General features: G+C 42.3%; 2 protein-coding genes across 17 annotated transcripts in view; one reads left to right on the top strand and one right to left on the bottom strand.

Annotated features, from left to right (window-relative positions):
* Positions 1–23,393, bottom strand: part of idua (alpha-L-iduronidase) — a 361,720-nt gene that overhangs the window by 302,110 nt on the left and 36,217 nt on the right. The window lies entirely within an intron of this gene.
* The window catches only part of LOC137374992 (sulfate transporter-like), a 282,625-nt gene that overhangs the window by 236,995 nt on the left and 22,237 nt on the right, over positions 1–23,393 (top strand). For 13 of the 16 annotated variants that reach the window (XM_068041696.1, XM_068041690.1, XM_068041675.1 and 10 more), the window contains one exon: positions 2,771–2,857. The exons of 2 other annotated variants lie outside the window; for them this stretch is intronic. The gene's annotated coding sequence lies outside the window, so the exon portion shown is untranslated. Of the gene's footprint in view, positions 1–2,770; positions 2,858–3,487; positions 3,666–23,393 lie in introns of those variants that run through there. One more of the 16 variants, XM_068041716.1, reaches the window with a different exon arrangement.

Genomic DNA, 23,393 nt, shown 5'->3' with positions numbered 1-23,393 from the left:
TGCAAGAGAAGAAAAACCTGGGAGTACATATTCATAAATCCTTGAAGGTAGCAGGGCAGGTTAATAGGCAGTTAAGAAAGTATATGGGATACTTGGCTTTATAAATGGGCACTGAATACAAAAACATGAAAGTCATGCTAAACCTTTACAAATCAGTGGTTAGGCGTCAGCTGTAGTATTGTGGCAAATTCTGGGTGCCACATGTTAGGAAGTCAAGGCCTTGAAGAGGGTGCAGTGGAGATTTACCAAAGAATGCAGGAGTTCAGTTATGTGGAGACATTTGGAGAAGCTGGGATTGTTTTCCTACAGCAGAGTAGCAAAAGAGAGATTTAATAAAGGTATACAAAATTATGAGGAGTTTTCACAGAGCAAGCAGGGGAAAAAATGTTTCCTCTGGTAAGTGGCTCAGTAACTAGAGGTCAAATATTTAAAATAATTGGCAAAAGAACTAGAGGAAAATGAGGAGAAATGTTTTCACTCAGAGATTTATCAAGATTAAGAACACACTCCCTGAAAGGGTGCTAGAATCTGATTCCATAGGAACTTTCAAAGGGTAACTGGACAATATGTAGAGAGGACTATCCTGCAGGGTTATTGGGATGTGAAACTTAATTGCACAGCTTGAAAGTGCCAGCACAGGCATGGTGGGCTGAATGCCCTCCTTCTGTGTTATAAGATTCTATGATTCTATACACCAAGTGCAGAGTGACTAAGGCACAATTTTTGCCATTTGAACTTAACTTGATTTGACAATATCATCCAGATCGTATTTGCTTATTACAATCTCAAACTGCGTAGACATGGTGAATGGGTTTTCTGCTTATGTGTTCACCAACCTGTGATTTCCTGCACCCCCACCATTCATTTTAATCGATTGGAAAATCACAGATTGACAAAACATATATATTGAAATCCTTCGCCCTTAACTGATGACTCAAACAACCCTATGTCACTTTCAACTTCCTGCTCATCAAATTCTATCACATCCATGGGGTACATGTACCCTCTAGTTAACTTTCAATATGGAGCACCTTATCTGTATTTCATTTGTCAATACTGATCATTCCTGAGTAAACCCTGTCAAGCTTTCTTTGCAAGATCTGGCTTGTTTCCTTCCTCAGTCCACTGTTTCCCTAACTTGGTATCTAAATTTAAATAACTTGCATTGAGACTCCAATTTCATGTCATTTAATATTGGGAGGCATTCCAGTATGGTCCTATGGAGCACCCCACACACTGCCTCACCCATTATGACCTTGCTCAGCTTGCATAACTTCTAATTTCTTCTCTTTTTGCCCGTTACTAATCCATGGGCATGTCATACCTCGAGTAACCACTGACCTTAGTTTGTAAAGGAGCTTCTCACACGGTACTTATTAAAGGAACACTAAATACGGGTTTCCTGCATCCACCACCAGTTTGGAATATCACATCTTCAAACAAGTCTGAGGCCAGTCAAGTTCTATTTCGAAAACAATGCTGTCTGTCATTTGTTTGCTTATTTTCATCTGAATGTTTCTGATTTTTGGTTCCACTAGTTTTCCAATTATTGAGTTCAAGCTAATAGATTAGTATTTGCCAGGTATGGTTTGATCATCTTTCTTCAATATGGGAACTATATTTGCCTGTTTATGTTTTTATTTTTTATTGCCGTAGCTGAATTAGTAATTTAAATAGCTAAACTCCAGCCCCCTCTTGTGGACAATGGCATGTTGTAACAAAAAGCTATACTAAAGCAGAAGAGGTGCATTTTAACTTCCCATAAATGTCCCACACATGGAAGAAAATCATGGTTTGGAGCGATTTAGGTACTGTGGTGTTAACATTGTATGCAATGTGTGCATGTAGTTCCAGAAACATATCAAATTGCCAATAGCAATACTGACATCCTTACTCTGCAGCTAAATAAAAAAAATTAATTGTACCAATACAGTATGGTGTTAATATATTCCTGCCCCAAGCACCTTTTTATCAAAATATTCATAAATTATGTGAATGTAAACTCTTTAAAATCCAACTTTTCATTCACACACCTAGCTATGCAGGTTGTAAACACTTAAGCAGACTTATACCCTAGAATTCATAGTAATTATTATACAAGTGTAATTTATGGAAAGATAAATCTATCTCCATGGAAAACCTCAAACTTGAAAGTTTATCCCTACGGATTTTCAGTTTCAATGGATTTTAATGTAAATAATCTAATGCAACAAAAATATACTATAATCACTAAAAAAAACTGTAATTTACTAAATTATGCAGTTACCTCAGTATTCAAGAAAAAATACTTCCCTCAATTCTAACTGTAAACAATGTTTTGTATTTTTTAAATTGCAAAGTGAATCATAAACTTCAAATATTTTAAAAACTGGCATTGACCTCCAGCTATATAACTTACAAATAAGCCAACAATGCTTGATCTGTAAGTAACCTGCATCACACAAAAACTCCAAATATCAGTTTTACAACTAACCAATGCAATTAAAAAATATATTAACTGGAATTTTGCTGTGCACAATTTGGCTGCCACATTTGCTTAGATAACAGTGAAGAGACCTCAAAAGTAATTCATTGGATATGAACATTCTGAGGATGCAATAAGGTGCCCTTTAAATGTGAGTTCCTTCTTTATTGATCGATTGGTCCTAAGTCCTCATGTTGCTGTACTAAACTTTGATGAGAGCTGTAATTAACTCGTTTATGGTTTGTTAATGTTTGATAATCAGTGACATGTAAACTTTAGTACTGACTTCACATTTCTCCTAAATAGAGTAAGTTGCTGCAGACATTGTTTTACTCAATCATGACTGAACAATAATCTAACTGCTGGTCAATAAGACAGAACACTCTGCTGCAAGTAAGTATGATTTAATCCTTAATTATTATAGTCCTATTTAGCAAACATATTTGCGCTCGAATTTCCCCGAATCTTATGAGGTTTTTTTTTTAGGTGATATCTAAAATTTCAGGCATGTTACTGAAATTTTGTAATCAAATTTACTATCCCTAGTGCGTGTGTTGAGTCTTCGTTTACACCTGTCTATATTGTGACTGTTCATTCTGCTTGTTTAAAAGTTGAAACTACTGTGGCTGATATTAGCATTTCTCCACCTGCTATTTCAACGGAAGTATTCACCCATTTAAAATAAACAAGTCCTGTGGGAAAAATAGAGGGCACAGGAATATAATACAAATGCTTTAAGTATTATTTTATTCATTCATGGGATTTTGGCGTCGCTGGCAAGTCAGCATTTATTGCTCATTGCTAATTGCCCTTGAGAAGCTGGTGCCTTCTTAAACTACTGCAGTCTGTGTGGTGAAGGTACGCCCACAGTGCTATTAGATAGGGAGTTCCAGGATTCTGACCCAGTGACAATGAAAGAATGGTGATCTATTTTCAAGTCAGGATGGCGTGTGACTAAGACGGGAATGTAGCGGTGGTGGTGTTCCCATGAACCTACCTATTTCCCTCCCCTTTTAGGTGGTAGAAGTGTTATAAACGAAGCCTTGGCCAGTTGCTGCCGTGCATCTTGCATATGGTGCACATGGCAGACACAGTTTACCTATGGTGGAGGGAGTGAATGTTTAAGGTGGTCGGCGGGCTGCGTTGTCCTAGATGGTGTCAAGCTTCATGAGTGTTGGAGCTGCACTCATCGAGGCAACAGGTGAGTATTCCATCATACTCCTTCCTGAATGGTGCCTTGTAGATGGTGGTAAGGCTTTAGGGAGTTACTTGCCACAGAATATACAGCCTCTGACCTGCTCTTGTGTCACAGTATTTATATGGCTAGTCCAGTTAAATTTCTGGTCAAGGGTGACCCACAGGATGTTGATGGTGAGGGTTCAGCAATGATAATGCCAATGGGACAGGAAATACACAGAGCTGGTGATGGATGAGTGTGCAACTTTGTCTGAAATGTATGATTCTGTATGACTATATCAAGCTGTTGCTTGACTGTCTGTGGGACAGCTCTCAGGAGGAGGAATTTGCAGTGTCAACTGGGCTGGGTGTGACTTTGTCACTTCTGAATCTGTTGCCTAGTGATGCCAGGTGAACCTTTCATTTTTTTTTTAGTTTTTCATCGTGATTTTGATACAACTGAGAGGCACCACACTTAAGGAAGGGGAGGGGGGGGGGGGGGTCAAGGACTTGGAGAGAATGCAGAGATTTACCAAAAATGGTACTAGGGATGCAGGACTTCAGTTATGTATAGAGACTAGAAAATCTGGGACTGTTCTCCTTAGATCAAAGCAGGTTAAAGGAAAATGTAATATCAGTGATCAAAATTATGAGGGTTTTGATAGCGTCCATAAGGAGAAGCTGCTTCCACAGGCAGAATGATTGGAAACCAGAGGACACAGATTTAAGATAATTGGCAAACGAATCAGAGGGGAAATGAGAATTTTTTTTATGTAGTGAGTTGTTATGAACTGGAATTCACTGCCTGAAAGAGTGGTAGAAGCAGATTCAACAGCAACTTTCAAAGGGAAATTGGATAAATACTTGAAAAGGAAAGATCTGTATGTTTATGAAGAACGAGCATGGAACTAGGACTAACTGGATAGTTGGGCCACAGGCACAATGTCATGATGGCTTCCAACATTCTATGAATCTATCGCTTGATTGCCTTACCTAACAAAAATCTATCTTTCTCAGTCTTGAAAACTCCAATTGTCCTAGCATGCAGTCTTTTGGGGAATGGAGTCTCAAATTTCTACTACGATTTGCGTGAAAAAGTCCTCCTGATTTTGCTCTGAATAGCCCAGCTCTAATTTTTAAATGATGGGTGGAATCTTGTGCACTTTGCAATATTTCAGGTGTTGGGACCATTTCTGGGTCCTGAACCTGCACAGGGGGAATTCTTTTGGGAGGCGGCCAATTAAGAGGCCAGCTCCTTGTTCACTGCATGATTAAGGAGGGTGGGAGAGTTCCCAAGGCAGGAGGCCAATCAGAGGGCCCGCAGCATTTGATGGGCGGGAACCCCACTGGGAGAGCTGGACGATGCTGAGGCAGGTAGGGGAGCATGAGAGAGCCTCACGATGGAGATTCCCTCGAAAGCCTCCTGAAGATTTGAAAATACGCCATCAGTATGGAGTGGAGCAGAAACTCTTGGACAGGAATGGTCATGGCCCAGGCTCCATCCTTTGCAATCATGCAGCTTAATAATGGGGCCAGTGTGATGAGGGACCTGTGGCCCTCAGGCCAGCCACCGGGAAGCTGCTTCTCAGTTGCTGCTGGCCTCCTGACTCATCGGGGGATAGTCTGACGCCAGGAGAATCCTAGCGGTGTCTGCACTTTGGCCCTAAGTGGGTCCTTAATTGGCTGTAAGTGGATTATCGCTTAGAGCTTGCTTCCAGCAAGATTGCTCAGAGGCAGTAATGTGTCAAGGAGCCGACCTGATGGCAACTTTTGCAATTTACTCCCAGTTCCACCTCCAAACCGACCTTTGTGGGGCCAAGAAGATTCCACCCAACGTCCCCCTCTTCTTTATTCCCCACCAGAGGACATAGTTTCTCCCTATCCACCCTATCCAATCTTTTTAACATTTTAAACAACACAGTAAGATCAGCCTTCAATCATCTATACAAGCCAAGTTTAAGCAACCAGCCCTCTTAATTTAAGTCTTTAGACTCCAGTATCATTCTGATGACTCTACATTGCATCCTTTCTATATCCTTCCTGAGTTGAGATCTGAGATCTCAGCCATGGTGAAAGCATGGCTCCTTGCATGTAAATCATTGTAATGTGCAGAAAAAATAGAAGTAATTGCAGTACCTACTAGCACAGGAAGACTATTGTATTAGCATGCCAGCAGCATATCTAAAAATGAGATGCCAACCCGGTGAAGCAGAGCACAGGACTACATGCCTGCTAAACAGAAGAAGCACCTAAGTGATAACACATTCAATCGATCAGACTGAAACCAGAGGACACAGATTTAAGATAATTGGCAAACGAAGCAGAGGGGAAACGAGAATTTTTCTTAATGTAGTGAGTTGTTATGAACTGGAATTCACTGCCTGACTAGAAGCAGATTCAACAGCCCTGCCACATCCAGTCAGGAATGGCGGTGGGCAATTAAACAACTAACCTGAGGAGGAAGCTCTACAAACATCCCCAACCTCAATGATGGGGAAGCCCACCACACCAGTGCAAAAGACAGGCTGAAGTATTTGCAAACATCATCAGCCAGAAGTGCTGAGTGGATGGTCCACCTTGGCCTCCTCCTGAGGTCAACAGCATGACAGATGCCAGTCATCAGCCAATTTGATTCACTTCACATGATGTCAAGTAGCGGCTGAACTAACCCTATTGTCATGCTAGGCTCCCACCTGCCAGAATGAGGCACATTAATTTTGTCATAAAATTAATTTTAAACTTACTGGAGTGAAGAAAGGACTTGTTAAACAGATCAGCCGTGGCTGGAAAATACATTTGCATATTAACAGACGGTGCTTGGAAGAACAAAGAACCATTCCCTCACACATTCAACTCACAATGGACCTTGATCACCAGGTATTGTGTGTAAGAGGAGCATTCCAGAAACTGCTAAGGTGATACAATCCAAGACGTGGTTAGACCAGTTAGTCACATGACTAACCTGCTTGGCAACCTGGGTTTTTCTGAATTGTACAACCCGTTTGAACTCAGTGTCTGCTTCCTCCGGGACTGAGAAGATTTCTCCTGTCTGCTCCCATCTCTTTTTCACAAGCTTCTGAATCCACTGAAGACACATGAACCCAAGAGAGAAAAGTCTTCGACAGCAAACAAGGTTTAAGAAGAATACTGGGCCTCAACTAAAAACAAGATCTACCTACAATTAAAGACTCTTCAGTGAGCTCAAAGAACCGGAACAAAAACTCCAGATATTGCCTCTCACTTCTCCACTTTATTTTTCTTCTGCTCTTTTCTGTCTTTATTTGCATGTGTATATCACGTATGCATGCTAGCGTGGGCGCATCGTGTATCCGTAGGCGTTAACTGAATTAGAGTCTAAGTTTAATACATTTCAAGTTTTCTTCTTTAAACCTAAGAAAACCTATTTGTGCTGGTTTCTTTGCCTTACAATTGGAAAGCGGGGAACAAGGATTCACCAAGGGGGAGCTAAAAACCACAGTTACATTAAGACCAGGTGAAGGCTGAGAGGGACCCCTAGACACCTTTCTCACCAGGTCGTAACACTATACTGCAAAGGCTATGGGCCTTAACAACATCCCGGCAGTAGCACAGAAGACTTGTGCTCCAGATCTAGCTGTGCCCCTAGCCAAGCTGTTCCAGTCCAGCTACAACACTGGCATTTACCCAGATAATTGTTCAGATATGTCCTGTCCACAAAAAGCAGGACAAATCCAATCTCGCTAACTATCGTCCCAATAGCGTACTCAATCATTATCAAAGTGATGGAAGGTGTCATCGATGGTGCTACCAAACAGCAATAACAAAGAACAAAGAACAGTACAGCACAGGAACAGGCCATTTGGCCCTCCAAGCCTGCGCCGATCTTGATGCTTGCCTAAACTAAAACCTTCTGCACTTCCGGGGACCGTATCCCTCTATTCCCATCCTATTCATGTATTTGTCAAGATGCCTCTTAAACGTCGCTATCATACCTGCTTCCACCACCTCCCCCGGCAGCAAGTTCCAGGCACTCACCACCCTCTGTGTAAAGAACTTGCCTCGCACATCCCCTCTAAACTTTGCCCCTCGCACCTTAAACCTATGTCCCCTAGTAACTGACTCTTCCACCCTGGGAAAAAGCTTCTGACTATCCACTGTGTCCATGCCGCTCATAAATTTGTAAACCTCTATCATGTCGCCCCTCCACCTCCGTCATTCCAGTGAAAACAATCCGAGTTTTTCCAACCGCTCCTGATAGCTATGCCCTCCAGACCAGGCAACATCCTGGTAAACCTCTTCTGTACCCTCTCCAAAGCCTCCACATCCTTCTGGTAGTGTGGCGACCAGAATTGCACGCAATATTCTAAGTGTGGTCTAACTAAAGTTCTGTACAACTGCAGCATGACTTGCCAATTTTTATACTCTATGCCCCAACCAGCATGAAGGCAAGCATGCCGTATGCTTTCTTGACTACCTTATCCATCTGCGTTGCCACTTTCAGTGACCTGTGGACCTGTACGCCCAGATCTCTCTGCCTGTCAATACTCCTAACGGTTCTGCCATTTACTGTATACTTCCCACCTGCATTAGACCTTCCAAAATGCATTACCTCACATTTGTCCGGATTAAACTCCATCTGCCATTTCTCCGCCCAAGTCTCCAACCAATCTACATCCTGCTGTATCCTCTGACAATCCTCAACACTACCCGCAACTCCACCAACCTTTGTGTCGTCTGCAAACTTACTAATCAGACCAGCTACATTTTCCTCCAAATCATTTATATATACTACAAACAGCAAAGGTCCCAGCACTGATCCCTGCGGAACACCACTAGTCACATGCCTCCATTCAGAAAAGCACCCTTCCACTGCTACCCACTGTCTTCTATGACCGAGCCAGTTCTGTATCCATCTTGCCAGCTCACCAATGCTCAGTTTGGGTTCTGCCAGGGCCACTCACCTCCAGACCTCATTACACCCTTGGTCCACACAGGGACAAAAGTGCTGAATTTCAGAGGTGAGGTGAGAGTGTCTGGCCATGACATGGAATAATAGAATTGTTACAACACAGGAGGCCATTTGGCCCACAGTGTCCATGCCAGCTCTCTGAAAGAGCAACTCAGCTAGTCCCACTCCCTTGCCTTTTTCATATAGCTCTGCAAATCTTTTCCCTTCAGATAATTGTTATGACCGAGGCAGGTGGAGTGCACTGTTTACTCTAGTCCCACATCTCCACAGGTCACAACATATATTCAAATTTTCCCACTTACAGATATATGTCAATCACATACTCTATTTTTCTATTTTTTTCCAGAATAAAACACACCAACCAGGTTCCTTTAATAAACAACAAAATTATCAGTTTATTATAACACAATTCTTAACCAATAATGAAGTAAAACATACACACACAAATCGAAATATCAAAGCCCCTTATCTATCTTAGCCCCTCACGCACACACACATACTCCAGTTAACTGGGAAAATAAAAAAGGATTGTTGTTTACAACGCTGTTACAAAGAAAACAAAAAAAAACTAGGCAGTGTGCTTGTCCTTGGTTTTGGTTTGGCATCCCGAATGCATATAGACGGTTGACACTGGGATCTACCTAGAATAGTTCTTTTCAGGCGATGTTGAAGATCAATTTAGGTAGGCTTTCCAAGAAATGCAGCAACAAGGGTTTTCAGTTCTCACACTTTCGACATGCAGGGTTTCTTCAAATATGCAGGGATTCTTCAAATACTGTTGGAAATAGGAAACTGACCCACTGGAAATGCAGGGTTCCTTTTAAAGAGAAAGATGAGCTGGGTCTTCTTTGTAGGCAAAAATGAACTGTCTTTTTAACAGGTCAAACTGCAACTAAAAACATTTCAGCAGTCAAATCTTCTGACCTCTATAAATTTTGACCTGTCACTTCTTTGTAAACATTTCCCCAAGTCAAAATAACCCCTGCTGTGATTATTCACAGATAGGTGCCTTCCAGTAAAACTTGTCCTGCCTCCAAGAACTGCTGGCTAATCAGAGGGCTTTAGTCCGGGCAGCGCCACTGGGAGCAGTAGCCACTGCTGGGACTGCACGCAGCCGGAAGAGGACAATGGACATCGTCCTTCAAAATGGAAAATGGGGTTCAGGCCTCAATGGGGACAATCGTCTGGGCCCCAACGAGGGGGGTGGGAGTCACAGAGCACGGCAGGGGGGTAGTTTTAGAGGGGCAGCCCGTGCTGCTGGTGGGGTCCTCTATGGGGCACAGGGTGCTCAATCAGGAGGGCTGTTCCCCCCTCCCCCCACCATCCGCAAGGAGATCACCAAGTATTACTCAACAGCCTCCTCATGTGAAATGCCCGTCCAGCGCTGGTATTTTAATTGGCCACTTAACAGCCTTAGTTAGCCTGAGGCAGGCAGGCTATTTGTCATCTCACCTGGTACTGGTAAAATAGCAGTGGGAGCAGGTAGGCAATGGGCATGGCAATCCCAACCTCCCACATGATTTTATGTCCCCTCTACCTCCCAGCCTGCTCCAGGGGGGTGGGGGTGGGCCTAAAATTCTGGCCATCAAGTTTTGTTAAAGGGATACTACAATGGCCTGACTCAATTGACTTTCCAAAAATAATTGCCTTATCATGTTCCATGTCAAGTATCATTGCACCTTTTTCATGGAAGCTTTACTCAACAGCATAAGTATCTTATTAGAAACTATATCAATACTGATAAAATGGTTTACTCTAGCTATTTTAAATGGAATTACAACTCTCTTTAGTGTTGACCTCAATGTGTTGTTATCACCAACCCTAAAACAAGTAATACTTTTATATTCCTTAACCTTATATCGATCCTCACTACTTAGTGAATCAAGATAACATTTTAACCAATCTGTCCCACATACTGTTCAAGTACAAGCACTATCTAGTACTGCACAATTAAGAAAGTCCCTGACTAACACATTCATTACTTTGGATGTTTGGATTCATCATTATCTTCATCTTCTTCTTCAGAATTCTCTTCTTCATGTTTCATTTCAAGGACTTTGCCTCTTCACCTCGGGCAGTTCAACACATAATGATATAGGAACCAAATCTGAACCACCTATTAACTGTTCCTTGGGCATTCCTGGGATTCGTTCACCCATTTTTGTTCCAATTTTGTCATCTGCTGTGATAGCCAGATCTGCTAAAGGTGCCTTCATCCTCACTCTGCATGTCTTCAATCTTACTGTTTTATGGACGCCTGCATCTGGTATCAGGTTTATTTCAAAGTCTGGCAATCACTGTATCTTTTATTCTTCATGCCACCGTGGAATGTCTTATTTGTTCCATGAAGGTTGAAGGAACTGTTCCACCAGGACTTTTTTAAGGCAGCAGACATCTGATCAAACAGGGTCTCCTTCTCTAAGAACTGAACAACAATAAGAACCAGTTGTTGGTCTATATGAGACACCTTAGCACAATACTGTAATGTAAACACTAGTACTGATTCAGGTATCCCCAAATTGAATTTCATCAATCTTTCATACAATCTGTTAAAGTCCATGATAAATTCTTCCATGGAATGACCATCTGTTTTCCAAAATCTATCAAAGTTCTGACCATGCCTCACAGACATTTAACGGAACAACTTTCTTGTAGATTTCATCCAAAAACTCTAACAGAAAGTCCAAAACTTTCATAATTATCCAACTAACAGGCATTCATCTCACAAAATACTTTACTTCTGCTACTTCTCGTAGGAAGCGACAAAGTCAAGGCCATACCTTGTTTTCCTTTTGGTAGGGATGTAACCCGTGTCCACATATCCACTTCATTCGTCCACTGGTCATATTGTACAGACTCTGAAAACATTTACACTTGCTTTTTGCCATTTTCCACAATGGCCACAAGAATTTTAGTTTTCTGTCTGCAAAATTTTTTGTTTCCAAACTTCACCTTCGTTTCCAAACTTCCTCTGCTACCATATTCTGTTCCAGAAAGCCAGGTGATGAAGGATAGAACTTGAGACAATCTTTGCACACTTTTATAAGCATTTTTTTTACAGAGATACACTTTATAAATATGCACCTCCTAACCCAACCCTCACAGTTCCTATGAATAGATGAACAAGTGAATCCCAAGTTACTGCCACCACCTGCATACAATTAAATACAAATAATACACAATTAATACTGGATGTCATTTATAACTTTGATTATGGTTGTTTAAAGTACTTTTCCCACTTACTTAATCTGTCTCTGTTCCTTTGCAACATCTGTTCCCATCTGCATTACCCACTGTCTCTCCTAATTTAGTGTCGTTATTCCTTCTTCCAAGTCATTAATAAATATGATGTAAAGTTGAGGCCCAAGAAGAGATGCCTGGGGAACATCACTGGTCACATCCCGCCAATCAGAGTACATACACATTATCACCACTTTCTGTCTCCTAACCAATTTCCAAACCAAGTCAAGAGTACCTCCAATTTTCGAATGCTTTACTTTTTGCGAAAAATCCCTTGCATGGAATCTTATCAAATGCATTCTGGAAGTTAAGGTATTAGCCGTGGCTCAGTGCTAGCACTATCACCTCAGTGTCAGAGGTTGCGCGTTCAAGTCCCACTCCAGGGACTTGAGCACAAAATCTTGGCTGATGCTCCAGTGCAACAGTGAGGGTGTCCTGCAACAGTGAGGTGCAATCTTTTGGAAAACACATTGGCTCATATTTTGCAGTCAGCAGCAAAGAATCAGCACTCGCCATTCACTACACTTACAGCTGCCCACAAACATTTGCAGGCTTTTGAGCAGCACATTCCTGTCGCAGGATGTCTAATCCAGTGTGGCACACTCTACAGGGGATCCGTGACATGTGTGAGCAGAGCAAGCGACAGCATGGCTCTTCAGCCAATCAGACTGAGGAATCCTCACTGAGATATACAGTCTCAGCCAAGAAGTATAAATTAGATTTAAATCATGTACAGAAAGTGAAATAAAGAAAAGGAAAGAAAGATGGGACTAAGGGAGAGAGATAAAAGATACAGGAAGTAAAAAATTAAGTCTTCAACACTAATTAAATTCTGAAGGAATGAGATTCCATGCTTATAAAATAAAATTTTCAGTGCCAGAGAGGTTGTTTGACAATAATTATGACCAGCTCTAACCTTTTCTGATGTGTTTAATGGGAAACTTTGTGGATAAGCATAGCAACTTCATGCCCTTACATGCATTTCGATGCCAGTTATTAACGAGATACCAGTATAGTGTAGCCTGTGGGGGAGAAGGGGGACTCAGACAACAACTTCTGAAATTCCACATTTAACAGTGATGTGCAGACCCTGGAAGTTACTGTCTCATTTACTCGCTATAAGGGCAAGTGTTGTCAGCCTTACCTTTATTCTCAACACAAAATTCGGACCATTAAACTGAATCCCCGACTATCCTCTCAGATGGCTCTAAAAGCTCCTGTGGAACTATTTTTAAACCTAATCAATATTTATTCCTCAACCAACATCTTTTAAGACAGATTATGTGGTCATTATCATGATGCTGTTTGTGGAACCATGCTGTACACAAATCGGCCACTGCATCCTCTACATTAAAACAGCGATTACACCTCAAAAGTACTTCATTGACTGCAATGCACCTTAAGACCTCCTGCGATTGTAAAAGGCATAATATAAATGCAAGTCTTTCTTCCTTTCCATTCGGAAAACTTCCATAGATAATCCCTTATCTAACTTAGTAGTACCTTCAAAAAATTCAACTTAATTAGTCAGTCATGACTTACCCTTAACCAAGCCATTCCGGACTGTATTTGTTCCAGTGCTTAGTCACTTTATCCCTAATGGCTGATTCTAGTAGCTTGCCCACAACTGATGTTAAACTCCTTTCTGCTTTGCTAGTGTATAAATCATAAGAAAAGCAGCTGGATAGTCACTGCTCAAATTTGTTTTCCAGTTGTTAATCTAATCTATGAAAGGAATATATCAGACTAAGTTGTCTATTAGTCTGCAGTTTTGAGAGGGAAAGTCCATTCTGGAACCAATGTCTTAATTGGAAGCCTCTGCTGTACCAGGTATATGTGAAAACCTTTGGTTGTTTGCAGGAGTTCCCAGATCAACTCCTTGAAGCTTTTCTGGATTACCCGCAGTGTTTCCAGGATGGCCAGTTTTCCTACACCCTGTCGTGTACAGTAGGGACAAAAGAACTTGTAGAATTGCTTAGGTTGTTTTTATTTCATTTTTTAACATTCAATATAAAAATGTATCTTGGATCACTGATTCAAGAATTAATACAAACTAAAAAACCTGGAGCTCTACGGGGATGGTAAGCATGTGCAGGGTAGGGGTCATAACTGCGTTTGTGTATTCAGTGTACCATTCCTGAACTCTTCACGCAGTTGCGTTTTTCACTGACAATTTTTTTCTCCGTTCAGGACAGTTGTGTGCACAAGGCAAGCAAGGGAATAATTACAATGTGAGAGTTGTGCTCTGATAGCATTATTTGGGCCTGCCTTTGTAACTTAAAATCAGTAAATCCCCAGTCCTGGAGCCACCAATAAAACTTGCAGGGATTGTTATAGGAGTTCCTGAAGGTGTATAAAAAGAGGCTTTCAGCTAAGTTCCCTAAATCATAGGAACATAGAAAATAAGAGCAGGAGTGGGCCAGTCGGCCCCTCGAGCCTGCTCCGCCATTCAACTAGATAATGGATGATCTTGTGCCTCAACGAAAGGTTCCAACAGACTGGAAAGTAGCAAATACAACCCCTCTATTCAAGAAGGGTGAGGGGGGAGGGGGGGGGGGGAGGCAAAAAACATAACAATAGGCCAGTTAGCTTGATGTCTTGTGGGGAAGGTGTTAGAATCGATCATTAAGCAGGCTATAGCTGGGGACTTAGAAAAACTCAAGGTAATCGGGAATAGTCAGCATAGTTTTGTGAAAGGGAAATCATGTTTAACCAATTTATTGGAGTTCTTTGAAGGAGTAACATACGCTGTGGATAAAGGGGAGCCCATTGACGCACTTCTGGATTTCCAGAAGCCATTTGACAAGGTGCCACATAAAAGCTTATTATGCGAAGTAGGAGCTCTGGTGTAGTGGGTAACATTTTAGCATGGATAGAAGATTGGCTGGCTGGCTGGCAGAAAACATAGAGTTTGCATAAATGGGTCCTTTTCTGATTGGCAGGATGTGATGAGTAGAGTCCCGCAGCGGTCTGTGCTGGGGCCTCAACTTTTTACAATCCTTTATTACAAGAGGCATTGGTGAGACCACATCTCGAATACTGTGTGCAGTTTTGGTCTCCTTATTTAAGGAAGGATGTAAATGCGTTGGAGGCGGTTCAGAGAGGTTTACTAGATTGATACCTGGAATGAGCGGGTTGTCTTATGAGGAAAGGTTGGACAGACTGGGCTTGTTTTCACTGGAGTTTAGAAGAGGGGAGACTTGATTGAAGTATATAAGATCCTGAACAGTCTTGACAAGGTGGATGTGGAAAGGGTGTTTCCTCTTGTGGGTGAGTCCAGAACTAGGGGACACTGTTTTAAAATTAGGGGTCGGCCTTTTAAGACAGAGATGAGGAGAACTTTTTTCTCTCAGAGAGTTGTGCGACTTTGGAATTCTCTGCCTCAGAAGGTGGTGGAGGTGGGGTCACTGAATATTTTTAAGGCGGAGGTAGATAGATTCTTATTAGGCAATGGAATCAAAGGTTATCGGGGTAGATGGAAGTGTAGAATTCGAGGCATGAGCAGATCAGCTATGATCTTATTGAATGGCGGAGCAGGATAGAGGGGCCAAATGGCCTACTTCTGCTCCTAATTCGTATGTTCACAACACCATTTTACAACACTATTCCCACATCCCTTGATATCTTGAATATCTAGAAATTATCGAGCTCTGCCTTGAAGATTGTTAGGACCCGGTGAGGAAGGTGTCTACGAGTCCCTCTCAGCCTTCACCTGGTCTTACCGTAACAGGTTTTAATTTGAAACACACTGTGTTTTTAGCTCACCCTTGGTGAATCCTTGTTCACCGCTTTCTAATTATAAGGCAAAGAAACTAGCACAAACAGGTTTTCTTAGGTTTAAAGAAGAACGATTGAAATGTATTAAACTTAAACTCTAATTCGGTTGAAGCTTACAAATACACGACAAACCCACGCTAGCACACATACGTGATACACACATGCAAATAGAAACGGAAAAGAGCAGAAGAAAAATAAAGTGGAAAAGTTTCAGGCAATATCTGAAGAGTTTTTGTTACGGTTGTTTGAGCTCACTGTAGAGTCCTTGATTGTAGGTAGATCTTACTTTTCGTTGGGGCCCAGTATTCTTCTTAAGCCTTGTTCGCTGTAGGAGACTTTTCTCTCTTGGGGTTCATGTGTCTTCAGTGGATTTGGAGTTCCATGAGAAAGAGATGGGAGCAGACCGGAGAGATCTTCTCAATCTAGGAGGAAACAGTCTTTCTGAGTTCAAACCCAGTTCAAATGAAAACCCTGGAACAGCCAGTTAGTCATGTGACCAGCTGGTCTAACCCGTCCTGGCCCTTGTGGATTGTATCCTCCGTAGCAGGCCCTGGAATGCACTTCCTCACCTTCGATGTCTGTTAGTATGTAAATGTTTTGTTCCAGCCACGGCTGATCTGTTTAACAAGTCATTTCCTCGCTCCAACAACAGTTAAAAATCAATGTTCATGACAAAATTGATGTGCCTCATTCTTGGCAGGTGGGGGCCTAGCATGACAACATATTCAATGACTGAGCCTCCACAGTACTCTGTGGTAGAAAATTTCAAAGATTCGCCACCCTCTGAGTGAAGAAATTCCTCCTCATCTTAGTCCTACATGGCCTACCTCTTATTTTGAGACTGTGTCCCCTGGTTCTAGACCCCCCCCAACCAGGGGAAACATCCTTCCTGCATCTACCCTGTTGAGTCCTGCAAGAATTTTGTGTGCTTCACTGAGATCACCTCTCATTCCTCTGAACTCTAGAGAATAAAGGCCCTGTCTCCTCAATTTTTCCTCATAGGACAGTCCCGCCATCCTAGGGATCAGTCTGGTGAAACCTTCGCTGCACTCCCTCTATGGCAAGTATATCCTTCCTTAGGTAAGGAGACCAAAACTGTACACAATATTCCAGGTGTTGTCTCACCAGGGCTCTATACAATTGCAACAAGACTTCTTTACTCCTGGACTCAAATCCTCTTGCACTAAAGGCCAGCATACCGTCTGCCTTCCCAATTGTTTTCTGCACCTGCATGTTAGCTTTCAGTGACTTATGAACAAGGACACCCAGGTCCCTTTGGACATCAACACTTCACAATCTCTCACCATTTCAGAAATACTCTACATTTCTGTTTTTCCGACCAAAGTGGATAACTTCACATTTTTCCACATTATATTCCATCTGACATGTTCTTGCCCACTCACGTAGCCTGTCTAATTCCCCTTGAAGCCTGTTTGCATCCTCCTCACAATTCACATTCCCACCTAGTTTTGTGTCCTCAGCAAAAATGTAAATATTACATTCGGTCCCCATAACCAAGTCCATGATATAGATTGTGAATAGCTGGGACCCAAGCACTGATCCTTGCAGTACCCTACTAGTCAGTCCGCCAACCTGAAAATTACCCATTTATTCCTAATCTCTAGTTTCTGTCTGTTATCCAATCCTCAATTCATACCAGTATATTACCCCGAATCCCATGGGCTCTAATTTTGTTTTCTATCCTCCTATATGGGACCTTATCAAAAGCCTTCTGAAAATGTAATTACACATCCACTGGTTCCCCTCTTATCTATTCTGCTAGTTACATCCTCACAAAACTCATAACAGGTTTGTCAAACATGATTTCCTTTCATAAATCCATGTTGACTCTGCCCAATCCTACTATTTTTTCTAAGTTTCCAGTTATCACATTCTTTATAAAAGATTCTAGCATTTTTCCTACTACTGATGTCAGGCTAACAGATCTGTAGTTCCTTGTTTTCTATCTTCCTCCTTTCGTAAATAGTGGGGTTACATTTGCTACCTTCCAATCTGCAGGAACCGTTTCAGAATCTATAGAATTTTGGAAGATGACCACCAACGCACCCACCATCTATAAAGCCACCTCTTTCAACACTCTGGGATTAGATCATCAGACTCAGGGAATTTATCAACTTCCAGTGCCATTAATTTCTCCAGTACTACTTTTTCACGAATACTAATTTCTTTCAGTTCCTCATTCTCATTAGTCCCTTGGTTCTCTAGTATTCCTGGGAGGTTTTTTGTATGTTCCTCTATGAGGACAGACACAAGGGCTGGGATTTCACCCTAGACAGACGGGAGCCGTCCACCGACTGAAAAGTCGGTGGCAAACCCACTTGCACCTGGCCTGGGGATCCGACCCATATTTTGTGGGACTCCGGCCTTTAATTGATCTGAGGTGGGATTCCACCCGCTTGAGGCAGGAAGTCCCACCTAATAGAGCTGTCGGCCAATCACCGGGAGCATGGCCACTGCTGGGACGGCAGCCCAGCCTACAGAAGATGTCAGGGAGCCCCGGAACTAAGGTAAGTTTCCATTGCCTCGCCGGGGGTGATCAGTCAGGCCCTGGCGAGGTAAGGGTGTTCAATTGGGGTGGGGTTTTTGGGGGTGGTTGGGGCAGTGGGGGCGGCCCTCCATCGGGCACAGGGTGCCTGATCAGAAGGGCCTCCCCCCCACCCCACCGAGGCCGTCAGAGAGCTGCCTGCTTTTGTCAGGCAGCTTTTCTCGGGCCTGAGACGCTCGCCTGACAATGGTAAAATCCCAGTGGTGGTGGGCGGAGGCCCTTAAGTGGCCGTTAGGTGATCACTTAAGGGCCTTGATTGGCCTGGGGTGGCGGGCCGTTTTTTGGCGCCGCCACCCGGCTTAAAGTGCCAGCGGAGGCGGGAGCAGGTAAGGAAGGGCCCCCCCCTCCCAACCACCCCCGAACCCCCTGCCACCTTCCTGCTCTTTGGGGGGGACGTAAAATTCAACCGAAGGTATTTGTTTAGTTTCTCTGCCATTTCGTTATTCCCCATTATAAACTCTCCTGTCTCTGCGTGTAGTGGGCCCACATTTGTCTTTGCTAATCTTTTCCTTTTTACATACCTGTAGAAGATTTTACAGTCCATTCTTATTCTCACTAGTTTACTTTCATAGTCTATGGTCCCTTTCTTTATCAGTTTCTTGATCCTCCATTGTTGAATTCTAAAATGCTCTCAATCCTCAAGCTTACTACTTTTTGGTAACTTTATAAGCCTTTGATCTACTAGAGTCTTTAACTTCTCCTGTTGGCCATGATTGGATCACTATTCTTGCTGGGTTTTTGTGCCTCAAAGGAATGTAAACCATGTATTAATTCTTTAAATGCCATTGCCTGTCTACCGTCATACCTTTGAATGTAGTTTCCCAATCTGCCACAGCCAATATGCCCCTCATACCTTCATAATTTCCTTTGTTTAGATTTAAGACCCTAGTTTCAGATTGAACTTAATGTAAAATTTTATATTATGGTCACTTTTCCCTGGAGGCTCCTTTACAACGAGATTATTAATTAGTCCTTTCTCATTGCACAATACTAGATCTAAAATAGCTTGCTTTCTAGTTGGTTCCTCAACAATACTGTTCCAGAAAACTATCTTGTATACACTCCAGGAATTCGTCCTCCACAGCATTAGTGGTAATTAGGTTTACCCAGTCTATTTGTAAATTTATGTCCCCCATGATTACTGTATTACCCTTGTTACATGTGCTTCTAATTTCCTGATTTATACCGTGCCCTACATTACCACTACTGTTTGGCCTATAAGTAACTCCAACCAATGTTTGCTTCTCCTTGCTGTTTCTTAACTCCCCCCAAACATCTTGATCTTTCAAACTAAGATCCTCCTTCACGAATGTATTGATCTCATCCTTGATTAACAGTGCTATCCCACCTCCTTTTACTTTTCGCCTATCCTTCCTAAATGTCAAATATCCTTGGACATTCAGTTCCAAGCCTTGGTCTCCCTGCAGCCACATCTCTGTAATGGCAAATACCTTCATTTGTGCCATCATTTAATCTAACTTGTTGCGAATGCTGTGTGCATTCAGATAGAGTACCTTTAATTCTGTTTTCTTATTTTCATAACCTGTAGTCTTATCTGCTGGCGCACTCTAAGGTTTGTACGCTCTGTCCTTTCCTGCCAGATCAGTGTATCTCTTTTTGCCACATTTGCTAGGAGACATGCTGGCTTCCAGATTGCTTATTTCACACTTTTTTGGTTTTATCATTCTCAGTAAGCTTTAGCTATTCATTGGAGCTATTATTGATATCTTATTCAGGATAAGGAGGAAATTGCGGAAGCGCTGAGGATCATCTTCAAATCCTAACTAGATACAGGCTAGGTACCAGAGGATTGAAGGTCTGTGAACATTGTACCATTGTTTAAAAAGGTGCAAGGGATAGGCCAAATAATTATAGACCAGTCGGTCTGACCTCGGTGGTGGGCAAATTATTAGAATCAATTGTGTGAGATACGACAAACTGCCACTTAGAAAGGCACAGATTAGTTAGGGATAGTCAGCATGGATTTGTTAAGGGTAGGTCGTGTCTTACCAACTTGATGGAATTTTTTGAGGAAGTAACAAAGAAGATTGATGAGGGTGATGCAGTGGATGTGGTCTACATGGATTTTAGTAAGGCATTTGACAAGGTGCCACGTGGCAGACTGGTCAGAAAAATAAAAGCCCGTGGGATACAGGGAAATATGGTAAGTTGGATCCAAAATTGGCTCAGTGACAGGAAACAAAGGGTACTGGTCGACGGATGTTTTTGCGAATGGAAGGCAGTGGTGTTCCACAGGGCTCAGTGTTGGGTCCCTTGCTGTTTGTGGTATATAATAATGATTTGGACTTAAATGTGGGAGGCATGATTGGAAAATTTCAGCTGACACAAAAGTTGGCCGTGTAGTTAATAGTGAAGAGGATAGCTGTAGACTCCAGAATGATATCAATGAGTGGGCAGAAAAATGGCAAATGGAATTCAATCCGGAGAAGTGTGAGGTAATTGTCATGCAGGCCCCCACCTGCCAAGCATGAGGCATATTAATTTCACCACAAGGACCATAAATTTCAAACTGTTGTTGAAGTGAAGAAAGGACTTGCTTTAAAAAATTGCTTGGCTGAAAAGACATTTGCATATTAACAGACATTGTTTGGAAGGACAAAGCAGCCATTCCCTGATACATTCAACCCACAATGGACCTGTGGCTGGAAAGACATTTGCATATTAATGGACAGTGCTTGGAAAGGACAAGGGTGCATTCCCTGACACATTCAACCAACAATGGACTTTTGATCACCAGACATTGAAGGTGGGAGAGTTCGCCTTCCAGCTTGACTGCTAAGATGGCTGAATACACAAACGGACATGGTCAAACCAGCTAGTCACGTGACTAACCTGCTGGGCAACCTGAGTTTTTGTATTTGTACAAACAGTTTGGGAAGAAAGCAGAATGCTCCTGGACTGAGAAGATATTTCCCGGCTGGCTCGCCACAGCCTCTCATGTCTACCTGCTCCCACCTCATTCTCACAGAACTCCAAATCCACTGAAGACACATGAACCCAAGAGAGAAATGTCTCCTCCAGCAAACAAGGTTTAAGAAGAATACTGAGCCCCAATGAAAAGCAGGATCTACCTACAATCAAGGACTCTACAGTGAGCTCGAAGGACCATAACAAAAACTCTTCAGATATTACCTCAAACCTTTCCACTTTATTTTTTCTTCTGCTCTTTTCTGTCTCTATTTGCATATGTGTATTGCGTATGCATGCTAGCATGTGCGTGTCGTGCATCCATAGGCATTAACCGAATTAGAGTTTAAGTTTAATAACTTTCAACCTTTCTTCTTTAAACCTAAGAAAGCCTGTTTGTGCTGCAGTCTTTGCCTTATAATTGGAAATCGGTGAACAAGGATTCACCAAGGAGGAGCTAAAAACACAGTGTGTTTAAAATTAAACCCTGTTATGCTAAGCCCAGGTGAAGGTCGCAAGGGAACCCCTAGCCCTCTTTCACACCTGGTCGTAACATAATGTATTTGGGGAGGACAAACAAAGCAAGGGAATACATAATGAATGGGAGGATGTTGAGGGGTAGAAGAAGTGAGAGAACTTGGAGTGCATGTCCACCGGTCCCTGAAGGTGGCAGGACAGGTAGTTAAAGTGGTGAAGAAGGCATATGGAATGCTTTCCTTTATTGGCCGAGGTATAGGATACAAAAGCAGGGATGTAATGCTGGAACTGTACAAACACTGGTTAGGCCACAGCTAGAGTACTGCATACAGTTCTGGTCACCACATTACAGAAAGGACACAATTGCTCGAGAGAGTACAGAGGTTTTTGAAAAAAGTTGCCAGGGCTTGAAAGGTGCAACGTGAGGAATGATTGGATCGGCTGGGGTTGTTTTCCTTAGAACAGAGGAGGCTGAGGGGTGACTTAATTGAGGTGTATAACATTATGAGGGACCTAGATAGACAGGAAGGACCTGTTTCCCCTACCAGAGAGGTCAATTACCAGGGGGCACAGATTTGAGGGATTGGCAGAAGAATTAGAGGGGCCATGAGGAAAAACATTTTCACCCAGAGGGTGGTGGGTGTCTGGAATTCACTGCCCAGTTCAGTAGTGGAGGCAGAAACCCTCAACTCATTTAAAAGATACCTGGACATGCACCTGAAGTTCTGTAACCTGCAAGGCTATGGGCCAGGTGCTGGAAGGTGGGATTAGATTGGGCGGTTAGTATTTTGTTTAGCCGGCGCAGACATGATGGGCTGAATGGCCTCCATCTGTGCCATAACCTTTCAGTGGTTCTATGGTTATATAGAGGATGACTTGGAAGGAGAGAAGCAACAGTAGCAGCCTCAGCACCTGCACTTCGTCAGGCAGGATGTTCCAAACTTTTGCTGCGTGTAGTATCAAAAGTTTAAATGACTTGGGCCTCACACCAAAAATGGGTGCTTGATGCCACCCCAAACCCTCCATCTACGATGGCGGCAACCTGGTCAAATCACCATGCAATTGAGTGACCTGTTCATCAATCTTATTGAAATGAGGTTTGAAAGTTAAAATGGCTCGCTTCTCACACCAAAAAACGACATGGATGCGAGATGGCCACCCCAATTCCGCATACCGATTCATACCAAGTTAAAGTCAGAGCTTAGGTGTCATCCTTATAAAAATGAAAAGGAGAAAGTAAAGACTTGTATTTATATAGTGCCTTATACAGCCACATGATATCCATTACAGCTAATGAAGTATTTCCGAAGTGTAGTTACTGGTATTATGTAGGAAACACAATTTGTGCACAGCAAGCTCCCACAAAGAACAATGTGATAATGACCAGATAATCGTTTGTGTGATGTTGATTTTCCTGATTTTTAAAATCATAAAGAACAGTTCAATGATTATTGGTTCTCTGAAGAAAAATCCTAAAGTCTTTAAAGTATATGGCACACCACATGATAATTTGGAAGATTCAGCATTTATTTTACAACTCAGCATTTTCCACATGACACAGAACCTGATAGCTGAATCTTTCAATCCATTCAGTCTAGCAGTGTTCAAGGTAGGTTAGAAAAACCCACAAAACTTTCTTCCCTACTTCATTTGTTAAGCCCAGACAAAATTTGTTCTACATTGAATGAATAGCTTTTTGTCAAAATATTGCAAATATAGCATATTTATCTTTGTAACGTGCAATTATGATCCAGACACAAATTAATACCTGTCTGATCCATAACTCTTAAATACTATAAGAATCACTGGAGGGAAAC

The sequence above is a fragment of the Heterodontus francisci genome, chromosome 1, assembly GCF_036365525.1.
Source record: "Heterodontus francisci isolate sHetFra1 chromosome 1, sHetFra1.hap1, whole genome shotgun sequence".
In the NCBI taxonomy this organism is placed as follows: domain Eukaryota; kingdom Metazoa; phylum Chordata; class Chondrichthyes; order Heterodontiformes; family Heterodontidae; genus Heterodontus; species Heterodontus francisci.
Note: the sequence above shows the minus strand (reverse complement) of the source record. Positions and strands in the feature narration are given on the sequence as shown.